We start from the raw sequence: 14980 nt of genomic DNA, 5'->3' as shown, positions 1-14980 counted from the left end.
GATGTTATCGTTGATGCAGTCATATGGAAATAAGGATCAATTATCAACGATGTTATCATTTAATGCCTCAAATGTTGGATGTCAACAGGGAAAACAACAACAACAAAAAAAAAAAAAAAATTGAGCATACGGAGATGCAATGGATGCGTCTGATCACACTTGATCAAAGTAAAACACCTATGAACCATTTGCAGAAGGGGACACTTAGGAAAACACACACTGCCACCATGAATCGACACTTCTAGATCTCCTATTATAAAAATGTGAAAAGGCATAATCGAGACCGATATGCTGGAAAGAAAAAATTGGAAAACAACGATACTATGATCTTCATAAATATATATATATATATATATATATATATATATATATATATATATATATATATATATATATATATATATATAAGAAGTTTTGGAACACAATTATTCCCTTGATGTAGCACTATGTAAACCGATGTTGCTATCTGTAAATCGGGTTTACAGGATGTGCATTAATGGGATCGAAACATGAAAATTTAGGGGAAATCAAAATTTATAGGAGGAAGGAAGGAATCTTACTTGATTTGGAAGAGGGAATCAGGACTCCTCCTGCTGTTTAGGCTAGAACGTAGCTTATTGCTTTTGTTGTTTTTGCTGGGAGTTGGAGATTAATGCCAATGACATCAAGTTTAAACAGAACATCCAATACTGATGGACTTATGTGATTGAGTGGTGACGCTCCTTCTAGAGGTTGAAGATGGATCTTGTTTTACAGGAATCTCGAAGGAGGGAATTTGTGCTCCTTGTGAACTTTTCTCGTTTGCAATGATTCCAGAATAGCCTTTCGCAAAGAGGATGCCTCGAGGGATGCTAAAGGGGTAAGTTAAACAACGGATGACTAAAGAGGAAAACTCGATGCCAGGGAATGGATGTTTGATAGAGGGAATTGATGGATAATGGATGGTGAGAGCAGGATAAGCATAAGCGTAATGGTAGATTCGAGGATGGATTGCGAGAGTGATAACGGATCAAGAAGAAGAAGATGGAGGGGTCGATAATGGATGGCTTTGAAGAGGCTCAAAGCCTCTTCTTAAAGGGAAATCGAGAGCTTGAGCGTGAGGTCAGTTGAAGATGGGAGGCTGAGAGAAGGAGTTGTTGAAGATGGAGGGTAGGAATGAGAGGAAGGAGCGTGCGGGAGATGGCCGTTTTCCCCTTTCTCAAATTTCCAAAAGAAGGATTCCCTCTTTTTAAGATTTTTGTAAAATGGCTCAAAATGAGGTTTTTGGCAAAATCTTTAAAAATTATTTATTTTTCTCATAGTTTTTCCCTAATGTTTTTGGTTTTTTTCATGATTTTTCCATTTTTTGTATTTTTGGAACAAAAATCTAAGTTTTTACATGAAAACAAAGATTAAACACTAATTTTTTTTGTATTTTTCTGAGAAATATTTACAAATGTATTTTTCTGAGAATTTTAGACCGTTTCGGGGAAATTTCTTCAGAAGAATGGATTTGGACCCAGGTTTTGAGAAAATGTTCGAGTTTTGATACTTGAATCGAGGAATACAATGTGATGGATCCAAACGAATGTCGAATGGACTATCCGAGCTATTTAAGGGCTATTTTTGGTATTTTCTTATAATTTTAATTTAAAATTTGAACAAGGAGATTCAAACTTGGATCTGGACAATGGATCCAGATCCAAAATCAATTTAAACATACGAAATGAATTTAATTTCAATAAAACTAGAGAAATAAACTGGAATTTAGATTTGAAATGACCCATTTGCTCAGAAAATGATATTAGGGGCAAAAAGGGAATATTTAAAAGATTTTGAAAATTTTGGGGTGTTCACAGGGGTCTGGACACTCGGTCGAGACCTTGCTCAGAGCTGAGCATGCCCATTCATGGGTCTGGACCAGTCGGTCCAGACCTGGGCTATTCTTGGTGGTTGAGCCACACTCGAGTTTGGACGCCCAATCCAAACCTCGCTCAAGTTTGAACCAGCCCAGCGTGGGTCTGGACTAGTCGGTCCAGACCTGGGCTGTCCTTCGTTGCTGAGACCCATGCCCATGGTTTTTCCCTGGACCAAACCTACTCGGTCCAGGTGGATCGGCCCTTGCAATAGTGTTATGTTGGCGCAGTTACAGCATAGTCCGCTGCCTCCTTTTTGGTTCAGCAGTGCCACCCAAACCAAGCCCTGTTGTGTGCGTGTGGTGCCCCATGGCACCGAGTGGCTGGTATGGTGGGTCTGATTTGGACAGACTCCCGCTCAGCAGTTGGGATTTTCTCCCACTCATAGGAACCCATTTGTCCCGCTTTCTAGCCTTGTTAGCAAGCCTCCAGGCTGCAGCTTTTGGGGCTGCATGTGAGCATATGGCACGGGTTCCAATCACCCCGATAATTCCATAGAATTTGACTCGTCACTACGTGGACGAAGAGTGCGTGATTGTCCAAAGCAAATCTATATAAAAATATGTATACGGATAAAGTAATGGTGACACGTAGATGCATTTAGTGTGATTTTCACACTCTTGCATATATTACAACCCTTGCGGAACTGAATGCATAGTACTTGTGAATGACACCGTATCAAGTACGTAACAAAACAATATAAGGTTATTACATGAATAAGAAGTTTATTGCGTATGATGAATCGTAACACTTCACTTGATGTAATGGTGGCATTATTCTTGTCGCACTCCTTGGTACGTTGCAAATTATTTTTTTAAGCATATCGCCGTGTGTTAGGTGACATAGTGTTATGAAGAAGTTCGTATAGCATGTACACTGTCACACACTCTAGCACGAAAGCAAGTGCACAAATGAATGCTATCACATGTTCGTATTTGTTATTGCGGATATATGAATCACTTTGGCAATTAATGTGTCCCCTAAGTACAAAGGGATCTTGAGGCATATGTATGGATATCTTGGTCTTTTCAGACTTATTTGAAAGTTGGAACTCCTTGGAAAGTTTTGGTGTGGGTATTGGCCCCACCTCGTGAGTTGAGCTCACTTACGTATAGGATACATATTTGCATACATTTATCCCCTTATGCACATATCAAATGATGAAATGTTAAGATATGACTCACTTTGGTTATTGAGTATTAACTGTCTCACTACGATGCTCGTAGCCTTGTATCGTTACTTGCCTAATTCGTTTAATCGCATTGAATTATGATTCTAGAAGCATGCTATCACTTGTTATCAATTATTGTTCAATATGCACTCTTTACTGCCTCTTACTTGCTCATAGCTATACCTGTTCAATTATTGTGAATGAATGAGAATGCTATGTGTTTCATGATAGACTTGCTTTCACTTTCCACATATTGGTATATTGTGTTTTGGTTCGCCTCACTACCTCGCAAGAGGTCTGACCCCATTTTATGGGGGTGCAAGTGTTTGCTTATAGGTGTGCGATGGAGCTCGATGTGCGGCGGAGGACTAAACCCACACTTCTAGAACGTCAAAGATCTTGGCAGTTGGTTTTTGTAAAAAGTGAAATGTTGTATCATCTTATAAAATGAGGATAATAAAATGTTTCATCTTGTTGTTCTCTGTAACTCCCCCAGAATTTCCACTTGTTTTTCCCTTTTGGTTTTTCTGCTTTGCATAATGTATTTAAAAAAAATAATTAACTTGAAAAGCTAAAGGATTTTCCAAGCTGGGATTCTGGGGCGTCACACTTTACTTCTGATGTTAACAAGTAATGTCTCAACTTTTGACACATCCAAACCAGTGCTAGACATGTCTTTTCTATCTGAGAGTACTTCTTCTCGTAGTCAATAAAAGTCTTGCTTACATAATAGATGGCATGCTCAATCAACTGCCTTCCTCGTACTGTGCCAAGAATTCACTACAAGCGGCTTGGTTAACTGAAATATACAACAAAAGAGGCTTTCTCAATTCTGGTGGCTTCAAAACGGGTGGGTTAAGAAGATACTTCTTGATACGATCGAACGATTGCTGACACTCTAGTCTCCACTCGAACTTCACTTCTTTTCTGAGTAAATGATTGAAAGGCTCACATCTCATGGCAAGATTGGATATGAATCTCCGAATTGATTTCATACATCCCTGAAGACTACGCAATTCTTTGAGAGTAGTTGGAGGTGACATATCAATGATGGCCTTTGCTTTGGCGGGATCCACTTCTATCCCCTTTTTGCTAACCAAGAAGCTTAATAACTTGCCTGATTCAACTCTGAAGACACACTTTTGAGGGTTGAGTCTTAGCTTGGAAAGAATGAATCGCTTGAAGACCTGACTTAAAGCATCGACATGGTCTTCTTCTTCCTTGGATTTGACTAGGATATCATCAATGTATGCATCCATGGTCTTGTGCATCTGATCATGGAATATGGCGGTCATTGCACGTTGATAGGTTGCCCCGGCATTCTTGAGCCCAAACGGCATGACTGTATAACAGAAAGTACCCCATGGCGTGGTGAAGGATGTCTTGGATTGGTCATGGGCGGCCAATTTGATTTGATTATATCCAAAGTATCCATTCATAAAAGAGAACATGGCATGACCAGCCGTGCTATCGACCAAGAGATCGATATTTGGGAGCGGGTAGTCATCCTTTGGAGTAGCCTTATTGAGATCACGGAAGTCGATACAGATTCAAACTTTACCATTCTTCTTGGGAACTGCTATAGTATTTGCCCACCAATCCGGATAATCTATTGCTTGAATGAATCCAGCTTTGAGCAAGTCCTCAAGTCCTTTGACCTGCTGCTCGATTCGAGGATCCATTTTCCTCAACTTCTGCTTAACTAGTTTCGCATTAGGCTTCAAAAGAGGCGATGTTCCACCAATTTAGGATCTAACCCTAGCATATCCTCATAAGTCCATGCGAACACTTCTTGGTACTGCTTGATAAAATTGATGAACCTTCCTTCTCATCTGTGCTTAGACTGGTGTCGATCTTAAGAATTTTAGGATTATTCTCTGAACCAATATTGATGTCTTTAGTTGGATCCTGAACTAGGGTCGATGACTCATCTTGTTTCTGAATTGCTGCAAATTCTAGCAACTCTGGAAATGATGAGTCAAATTCTGCCACTTCTTCTGGCTATTTTGCGACCTTATTGTCCTCTACTTTTTCCTTGACCCGATAAATCTTTGCAGCTTTCGATGTGATTGAAGAATTAATGACTAATTTCTTTATTGATTGGGAAGACATTCTGCAATTTTTGAAAAGGAATAGCTTTTTAAAAAAAAAGTTCATTCATTATGGCATAAATTGCATGAAATGAAGAAGGATAAGAACAACGAATTTTGAAGACAAATTGCAGAGGAGTAAGAGAAAGATGGCATCCAGATAGATGAGAAAATTGATAGCTTTATTAAAGACTTAAAATGAAACGATAACATTTAAAATGAACTGAAATGGGATGTTGTCCCTACAAACTGCAGAAATCAAATGAATGAAAAGGAGAAAGACAGATGGTAGAAGGTTTTAATGAATCCCCTTAATGAAGACAGTATTTTTGTGAGATCTTTTGTCCATGAATCCCAATCCTACCTTGCGTGGATGATGGTCACGAATCACTGGCTCTAGCCGGCCATTTCCGTTCTTGCCCAAGCCTTTGAAAGGCTGATAACCATGCTTCAGTAAGAGGTCAAACCCTTTTTTGGTTCTTACAAACTGCGGGAAAAGAGGATGGTCTTTAAAAGTGTTGTAATCAAGACGACCCCCAATCTTAAAGAAATATGGACCTTGCCATCGGACCATCGTCGTAGTATGCTTCGCCTCTGACGCTGCCTCTAGTTTTAACATTTCCAGACTTTCACTAAGAACAACTTCTTCGCTCTCCCTGATGCTAGAAATATCAGCAGTATAGGTCGGTTGAGGAATCATAGGCTGAGGCAGCCTCTCTTCTGGATCTTCCCTCAGGACAATAGTTATCATGCCGCATTTAGACCACTTAATACACTGCTATAGGGTGGATGGCACTGCATTGGCATTGTGAATCCACGTTCGCCCCAGTAGAAGATTATACATTGGCGGCACATTGACAACATAGAAAAGCACTGTGTGAACAAAGTAGTTGATAAATATTTCTCGGAAGATCTTGCCCTTTGCTGTCTGTCCGTGATTATCAAATCCATAAATGGTGATCGGATCTGGCGTGTACTCTTCTTCTTTTATACCCAGAGCCTTGGCAGTCATTTCAGGGCAAATATTGAGGCTACTACCTCCATCTACAAGCACATGGGGTATAGTCATTCCCCGGGTTTGCACTACAATGTACAGAGCATTGTTATAAAATGCGTGAGGCTTGGGCAAATCCTCATCTAAGAAAGTTATGAGAGCATTGGTCATGGCTTGATTAACGATTTGGGTCATGTCTTTGGGAGTGATGCCTAGCTTAACCTTGATTTTTCGCAGTAAGTCATTCAGGACTTGTTGATGCATGGGAGAGGCACGTGCCAACTCCAGAATTGGGATGTTGGAGAGGGCAGAGATCGGTCTTTGCACTGTATCCATCTTCTCTTCTGATGTTTTTTTCTTTTTCGGCATGGGTTTGATAAAGTTCTTGGGAAACCATGGCATTCTTTTGGCTACCTCTGGAGATACCCCAACAGACTCTTTTGAGACTTTCAACTTACTGAGAGCTGAAACGAGATCCATCTTCTGAGAATTGGATTGGGCCTTATGTAACACTGAAACCCGATGTTGAATGTCGATATCACTGCTAGGACATGGTTGGATGTGATCTTGAGGCTGGAAAGGATGGTCAGATATCATTGTGGTTGAATGATGAAAGAAAGGCTGATTTAGTATTCCCATTTTTTTATCTTCGGCACCTTCCACCAACAGGTTTTTGTCAATATAATCCTGAATAATATTCTTTAGAACGAAGCAGTTCTTAGTATCGTGTCCCACTGTTCGATGGAACTTATAGAATCTCTCTTTCATTTTCTCCATGACCACTGGCGGATTGGCTACCTTTGGAAGCTTAATCATGTCATTGCCATGCATATATTCTAGCACTGTTTCGAGGGACTGATCCAGGGGAGTAAATTTGCGATTATAACTCCACCCTTCACGCTTTGGCTTTTCTTGAAGTCTCGACCCTTGATCAAGAGTCTGTTATGGTTGTTTGTCGTACTGAGGGATCGATTTACCTTTCTGATCATTTTTGTTGGGATTTGACCCTCCTAAACCATAACTGTGATATTTGATATTTCTTTTATTCTGATTTTTGCTATTATTGGCAGAGTAGGTAAAATGGGTTTTATTCTTTGATTCCTGCTGACTGTTGCTTTTGGTGAACATGAAGCTTTCATAAGATCCATTTTCCATACTCAACTCAAGTCATTCAGCTCGTTCTGTCAGTTCTATGAAGGTCTTTGATGAAGCGGTGGAAATTAGTCCCCTTAGGGGTTGCGAGAAGTTGCTCAGGATAAAAAATAGTGCATGTTCCTCTGATATCGGATCACGCATCTTGTTACAAGCAGATCTCCACCTATGAATAAAATCTCTGGCTTTCTAATTTTCTTTCTGCTTCAGACTGCAGAGGTGGCTGGGAGTCGGGAGGGCCTCAGCATTGAATAAAAAACGCTCAATAAACAAATTGACCACTTTGTCAAACTCTTTCAACTCTATAGGGTTAATATGTTCTGAATACCATTTCGCTGCAATACCCTCCAGACTGCGAGGGAAACAAAGAAATAAGGCTCGGTTATTCCTCTTGAACCTGGAACATTCTGCAAAGAATAGAGCGAGGTGTGCCTTTGGGTCATCCAAACCATCAAACTTGATAAATTTCTTGGGAAGATTATCGAGATCATCATCCCCATCTAGTCCATCATAGAAATCTTCACTTGTAAAGACCCTTTTGCCCTTGTCACGGACCTGCAGATCATTGACCATCTTCATCATGTCTCAGAGTTGTGACTGAGTAGGGTCATTAACAGACTGATTTCTGGATTTATAAGTTGACTCTTGCCTTTGAGTTGACCTTTTAAATGCCTGCTGAGTTTCATATTTTTCATCAGTATCTCCCGTTGATTCTGCCTCATCAGAGGTTTTTTCATGATGACTCTGCTTTTGGTGATCTTCACATTCTTTTTCATTGTTCGACCTTTGACCTTTTTCTTATTGTGGGCCTTTCCTGAGCTAACCCCTGTTTTCTCAATCAATAACTTACTCAGCATTCTCTGAAACAATGAATACATCTGTGGGTTGATGTCATCATTAGCTTGCTGACTTCTGTTTCTGGTGGATTGTGAAGAGGCCATTTCTTGTACTGAAGCTGATGGGGAACTAATAAGCTGGACTGACGCGGTTTTCTTTCCGAACCTTGTCTGAACCATGTAAGGATGCAAATGCTCTCTGCAGGGCAAAACTGAGGGTTAGCTGCTGAAAATGGTTTTTGAATAGGAAACATTTGCTAGATATCTGGTAGACAATCTAAAGGATGTCCCATTATTAGGAACTGAGTAATCGCTGGAGTCACAACAATTGCGTTGCTATTCTTTGCAAAATAAACAACTAGAAATATGCTTTGTTACCTAGGCAAGGTCGTCAAACCAAGATGAAAATTAAAGGAATTGCATTGAAGGAAAAACATGATTTTATTAGTAATAAATTTGACAAAGGGGAGGGGGACAAACAATTTTATACCACTCCTAATAATCAAAGGACACTCGAGGACCAGAAAAAATAGTGAGAGTAACAAAAGAATCCCAGCCATGTCTGGCAGAATGGTATACTCCGGACCACTGATCTGATGTGAGATCGAACTTTGGCAATGTCCCTGATAGTAGACGAATTTCTATGCGCTTCTGTCTCCAAGAGAACTGCCCGACACAACACTCTGGATGGTAATATGTGCAGAAGAATGGGCCAAGTAGCTTGAACTGCTTGCCATATGCATAAGTATATCTGGGAGGTGAATCCTGACGATCAAAGTAGTCCCACACGATTTCTTTCTCCTGAAGGTTGTCGATCAAGAACCGGTATCGCGTAACTGGCAGAAGCTTTTCACCATTGTATTTGAATGAACTGGCTCAGGCTGGTACATGTCGAAGGAACCAAGATTGCAATGCATAGGTGCACCCTTCGACTAGAATTGATTCTCTGAGTGTGAAACGGGTCAACCCTTGGTATAGAAAAGCGAGTGTGGCCATGGCTATAGAGAGGCGGTTGGTCTGTCGACTTTCCCACCTTCGCAGAAGTTGAACTATCCTGATATCCATGTAATTCTGTCTATCTGGGAGAAGAGTTAGTCCCACAGTGCATAGGACCATCGCATGTTGGATTCTCTCTCGAGCTATTTGAGATAAAGAACTGACTTCTACAAATTCCCTATACTGTCTGTAGATTTTGAGCATGTTCACATACTCATTTCCATTCTCCTCGATCAATGGCCAAGACTTGCATCCTGTCATGCAGGCTAAAGCATCTCGAGGATCCAGACCCTTGACATTGATAAAAAATTATTTCTCCAATGGATCTTCAGGCTGACTAGCTGGTTCAGGTAATTCCATAGTTTCTGAGAATCCATCCATCAACAAAGTCATTTCCCCCTGTGGGAACCAGAAGGTACTAGTACTCGGGTTCTACCGCTCTGCCAGTGCGTAGATAAAATTGTCGTTGACTGTCTGTTTTCCCACTGCAGATGTCAGTTCTAACCCACAATCACTTAAATGGTCCGAAAACATACGAGAAAAGTTCTTGAGCCATGAATAATACCACCGGAGAAGGAAGGATCCGATGTTGAGGACTTGATATTCAGGAAGACCTTGTCGCACATCGTAGGAGATGTGACCCTCAGAAAAGACTGAATCAAGTTGACTGGATGCCATCAGACTAGAAAACATGGAGAATTGGAATAAGATATTAGGAAAATACAGGAATTTTGAAAAATTTCAAGCAGGATAAAAATGAAGCAGAAAATTTGAGATCCAAAAGAAAAAAAGGATGAAAAATCACCTGGAGTTTTTGAGAAAAATAAAGGACGATTTTGAAAATCGTCCAGAGTTTTGATAAAATACAAAGAAATACTTCATAAATTGGAAAATGAGGTATTTGAAAAATCATCCAATATTTTGGAAAAACTGGGGAAAATATGGAAAAGTAAAGAAGAGATGACTACAACATATTCAATCATATTTTGTACAAACAATTATGCACATACAACATTCCCTAAAAGCTGACTCTAGATTCACAAGTTTTGAAATAGTTGTAGGACCTTAATCCTAACTCTAAGGCTCAGATCATCTGTGTCCAATCATGCTATGCCTATATACTCGAGCCGAGACTCGATGTATGTGGCATAAAATCAAATTCTCTGGTTTTAGGTTCAAGTTTTCCAACATCCTTGAGTGTCTGCCGATATACGTTGGACTATGGCCCTTGGTACGTGGCAGGGGGGCGTTAACCCAAATAGGTGGCCCGGTGTGAACACTCCAAATTTTTCAAAATCTTTTTAATATTCCCTTTTTGCCTCTGATTTCATTTTTTTGGGTAATTGAGTCACTTTTAAATATAAATCCCATTTTATTTCTCAAGTTTTCTAAAATTAAATTCATTTTTTATATCTGACTCAATTTTGGATCTGGATCCAGATCCAGATAAAAGATCCAAAATCTGAGCTTCGCTGTCCAATATTTAAAATCAAATTCTCGAAATTTCTAAACTAATTTTTTGAAAAGCTCAAACAGTTCGTCTGGTATCCATTTGGATCCATTGTGTTGTATTCCTCAAAATCGAGGTTTAAAACTCGAATATTTTCTCAAAACTCGGGTCCAAACCCATTTTCTTCCAAAATTGCTCAGAAAACCTTTCTTGTGTAAATCTTTTTAAAAAATTTGCAAAATTATTTTAAAATCCTTAGTTTTTAGATATTCATATTGAAATTCAAGAAAAGAACAAAAAAAAATAATAATAATGAAAGAAAATTACAAAAACATGGTTTTTAAAAGAAACTCGTTTTGGAAAAATCTTTTATAGAAGACCTCTTTTTGGAAAATGTAAAACCCTTACAAAACTCAAAAGTCGAGTTAGGGTTTTGGGGGAGGGGGGACCCTCTCGAGTTTTCTCTCTCTGGCCGACTCCCTCAACCACCTTCTCCCACTCTCGATCTCTCCTTCATTCCACCGAATTCCCTGGAAGCCAGACGATCCGCCCTCCGATGTTTTTTTTCTTCCATCACCATGCTCCATCCACCCTCCATCACCAACCGAAACTCCCATCTGCGAAACCCACTTCTAAAAACCTCTAAGCCCTCCATCGTACAAACCTTTTTCTTCCTCAACCCATCTCTAACCAACCCTATTCCTGAATCATCTTCTCCATATTCAAAAGGGGCGCGGAAGGCCTCTCTTCGAGGACCGCTTCTTCACCTCCGCATTGCATCCTTTTTCACCTCTCCATTGATCTTCATTTCATTGAATCCCTCTTTGTTCCCCCCTTGCTCCTTCAATTTCTCTTCTTTTCCCCTGGTGTTTTTCCTCTAAGTAAACTGAAGAAGATCGGCCGCAGCTACAGGTAAGCATTCATCTCCTCCCTCTTTCGGTTCTCTGTTTTATAAGGCATTTCCGATTCATTCCTTTTTTTTTTCTACTTTCCTTTATCAAAGTGCATCATAGGTAGGGTCGACCTGCATATAGCAGACCGAACCGTCCATTGCAACATCAACGAAACCATTGTATTCCGACAATTTTCTTTTTATGTCTTCCATTTTGTTCTCTTCTTTTATTTGCAATTTATCTCGATTTTTCTTCAGTTTATGAAAATCTAAATATGTGTTTACGCTGCTTGGATCCGATAACCTCTTATGGCTTGTTTTAACCCCAGATTGCTCTCTGTCATACTCTTTATATTTTTGCGATTTATGATTCAATTCATTCTAGTGATCTGTTTTCTTAAAATTAATTTCCTGTAAATTGTAATTCAAAGTTGTTAGTTTATTTTTAGCGATTTGTTTTTTTTTTTTTCCTGAAGTCTTGTTTCTTTTTACAATGGGTGGTTTGAAGATGTTATGCATTTTTTTTTAGAGTTTATATCCTATTTTATTCTGAACCCTCTTTCTCATTGCAGTTTTTGCATTACAACATGTCTTTCAGCTCCATTTTAACTAAATCCATGTTTTGATCATCCATTAATTATCAAATGCCATGATTATTTTAATCACCCACGGTATCTACCTAAATCGGTAGTTCACCGCTGTTTGCATGTGGTTCCCAGTTCGCAGATGAGCATTGGTGTTCCTCTGCTGAACATTATACGTTTGATTAAATTCGTGTCATTGCTACGCATCAATCCAAGCATGGATCCAGGAAATATCTGTACTTACCTCTCATGAGTTGCAATGCCCTTCCCCAACATCTATTATCAGACCCCTAGGTCATTGTCATGTTAAAAAGGGCAGCGTGATTGATAACGATGGAGAATAAAAAAAAAATTGCATCAACTATATGGTTGACATTGAAGAAACTTTGATGGAAAAAGGGAAGTAAAAAAACCTTTCGTCAGCTGACAGGGAGGAATCATTCTGTTGGGAAGCATATAGTCATGCCAGAGTAAGCTTCATTGTAATATTTTCAGCATACCCTTGGTCCTGGTCATGCCCAGGTAGGTCACATATATTCACATAGTCGATTTATTTTTGTTTCTCTATACCTGGTGAAAGGTACGTCTGATTTTGATCCCTTTCTTTTCCTTTTTTTTTTAGACTGTTGTTGGTATTAAATACATTCAAGCAATTGATGATAATGTCCATAGTTATCTGGCATACTGATGGGCCGAATTTCTTCTTCATCTTTGCACAGCAAAGCCAGAAAGAATTTTCAAATAAATTATAAAGTCTCAACCCTTTAGTATGATAGAAGTTTCATTATATCTTTTCCACATCAACGGTTATCTGCCCACTGTTTGAGGGGGTATTCATGCTTGATAAAACTTGTCATGGCCTGCTGGCTAAAGTGATGGGGAAGTGAAAGAAAAAGGATTGGCGAGAGGGTGATCGAATCAATTAAGAGGAGGGATGAGTCATTCTCAAAGTGTGCATGGTGTTGTTCATTCACCCAGGTTTTATCCCCAACTCATCAGCATCATGCAAATTAATAAAATTGCAACACTTGGTAGATCTAAAATTGCTCATATTATTGTTATATTTTATGATCAGGGTTGCCGGCACTGATGTTACAAAAATAGATGTTGCACTATCTATTATTTATACCGCTGCCATAGCTTCATTTTAGTCATTCATTGTATCTGCTTCCATCATTTGTATTTGGTCCATTTCAAATTAGCCTTCGCCTACTGCATAGTATGTTAGGCTAATACCAGCATTTTAGGCTAGATTGATACTCTGCACATACACGACAAATAACACTTTTACATATGGCACTTACTATCCCCACTTCACTATACTGCACCATCTACCCCTTTTGATAATCCTTGTTTTAATATTTATCAGGACATATACCCTACTCCTAATTTAGTCGTGTATATTCAATTTTGCCATCAGTGGAGTGTTATGCTTTTTATGATTATTTTTCTTCCTTACTTCCAATTGCATTGCAGAGATCTGTTAAAGTTATGTGCCCACTTATCTGTTGTCCTGTAACACAAGTATATCTAGGTAGAGTATCTGTGTAGTGGCATCATTTCATTATGTCCATTATGATATTTAGCATTGCTGGACACGAATCTAGATTTTTGTAAATATATGGATGTGCGTGGATGATGTGCATGGTAGTTGTGCTGCGTGGATCTAACTTGCTGGAACTGGTTGCTGCCATCAGTTGCGAAATTGACCTATTCACGCGAGCCTCGGTCCAACATGCTGAAGTCGACTGACTGTGTGCATCTAATTTGAGAAGACCTGTTGTACAGACTTAATCTGTATCCTCAGTAACTTCCCCATGATATAAGAAGGGCATATGTGTGTAGCTAAAGTAACAAGCCATATGCAGATGTTTGGTTTCACTAATATAATTTATGCTTTGTGGCCCTTGGTGATTATAGAAAACAACAATTAATGACATTTGGTGTTATGTCATAATCATGTTATTTCCAGCAGCTAGCTCAACCCTTTCCATGAAATCAAGACCACCCTTATCATGAAGATCGGTCTTTCCACAGCATAAACTTGCTGAGAACAGAATGTCTTTCCCACCTAAAGTTTCTTCTGATTTCTAGCAGAAGTGATACTGTTAGTTCTAGAATCAGTGTTAGGGAGGTGGTAGATTCAAATCCATCTGTCTAGTGAAAATCCGTACATTAGCAACCCTACTCACCTGTGTTTATCTCTGCATTTAACACCCAGCAAAGCATATTTGCTATTGGTGTTTGCCCTGTTATTTGCCCTTTACCATTCATCCCCAACTCTTCCATCACCTACAGCTCCCCCAATACAGTCACCGGCTACAGTGTCTCTGTGGCTGCCTTCCCTGGCGTTTGCAACCTGCCATCCCCTCACCCTCAATTCTCACATCAGGTGCCCAGTAAAATTAGCATTGGTATCCTATTGTATATTTATGTTTATTATATAGCATCCATAGTAACAACACCTCCACAGTCTATTGTTGATGTACTCTGGGTTGTCATAATTGTTCATATGCATTAATTAACATCAGTCCGGCCCTTGAGCAGGCCTTATGTTATATCTTTCCATCAGTTTTAGCCTTGTGTAAACCTAAGTTGTATCCTCTTTTAGTCAAATTCATGCTTCATATGTTCATTCAGATGGTGGATCACATTCAAAATATCATTCATATGTTTCAATATCTTAGGATATCAGTTGTATCCTTCCTACAAGTCTACCCTAGGATATTACATTTAGTATGTCATATGTATATGCTAATACTCACTCCATGTATGATTTCAGTATCGAAGTGGTCATTCATATTGCATTTTCATTGAAGTAAGATATATACATTTCATTAATTATATCTTAAGTCCCACATGACATATATGAATCGTTTTCCATGTATGCCTAATACGAACTTACATTTCGTAGGAGATA

This window comes from Nuphar pumila, chromosome 4 (genome assembly GCF_984573655.1).
Source record: "Nuphar pumila chromosome 4, dmNupPumi1.hap1.1, whole genome shotgun sequence".
Classification (NCBI taxonomy): domain Eukaryota; kingdom Viridiplantae; phylum Streptophyta; class Magnoliopsida; order Nymphaeales; family Nymphaeaceae; genus Nuphar; species Nuphar pumila.
Note: the sequence above shows the minus strand (reverse complement) of the source record.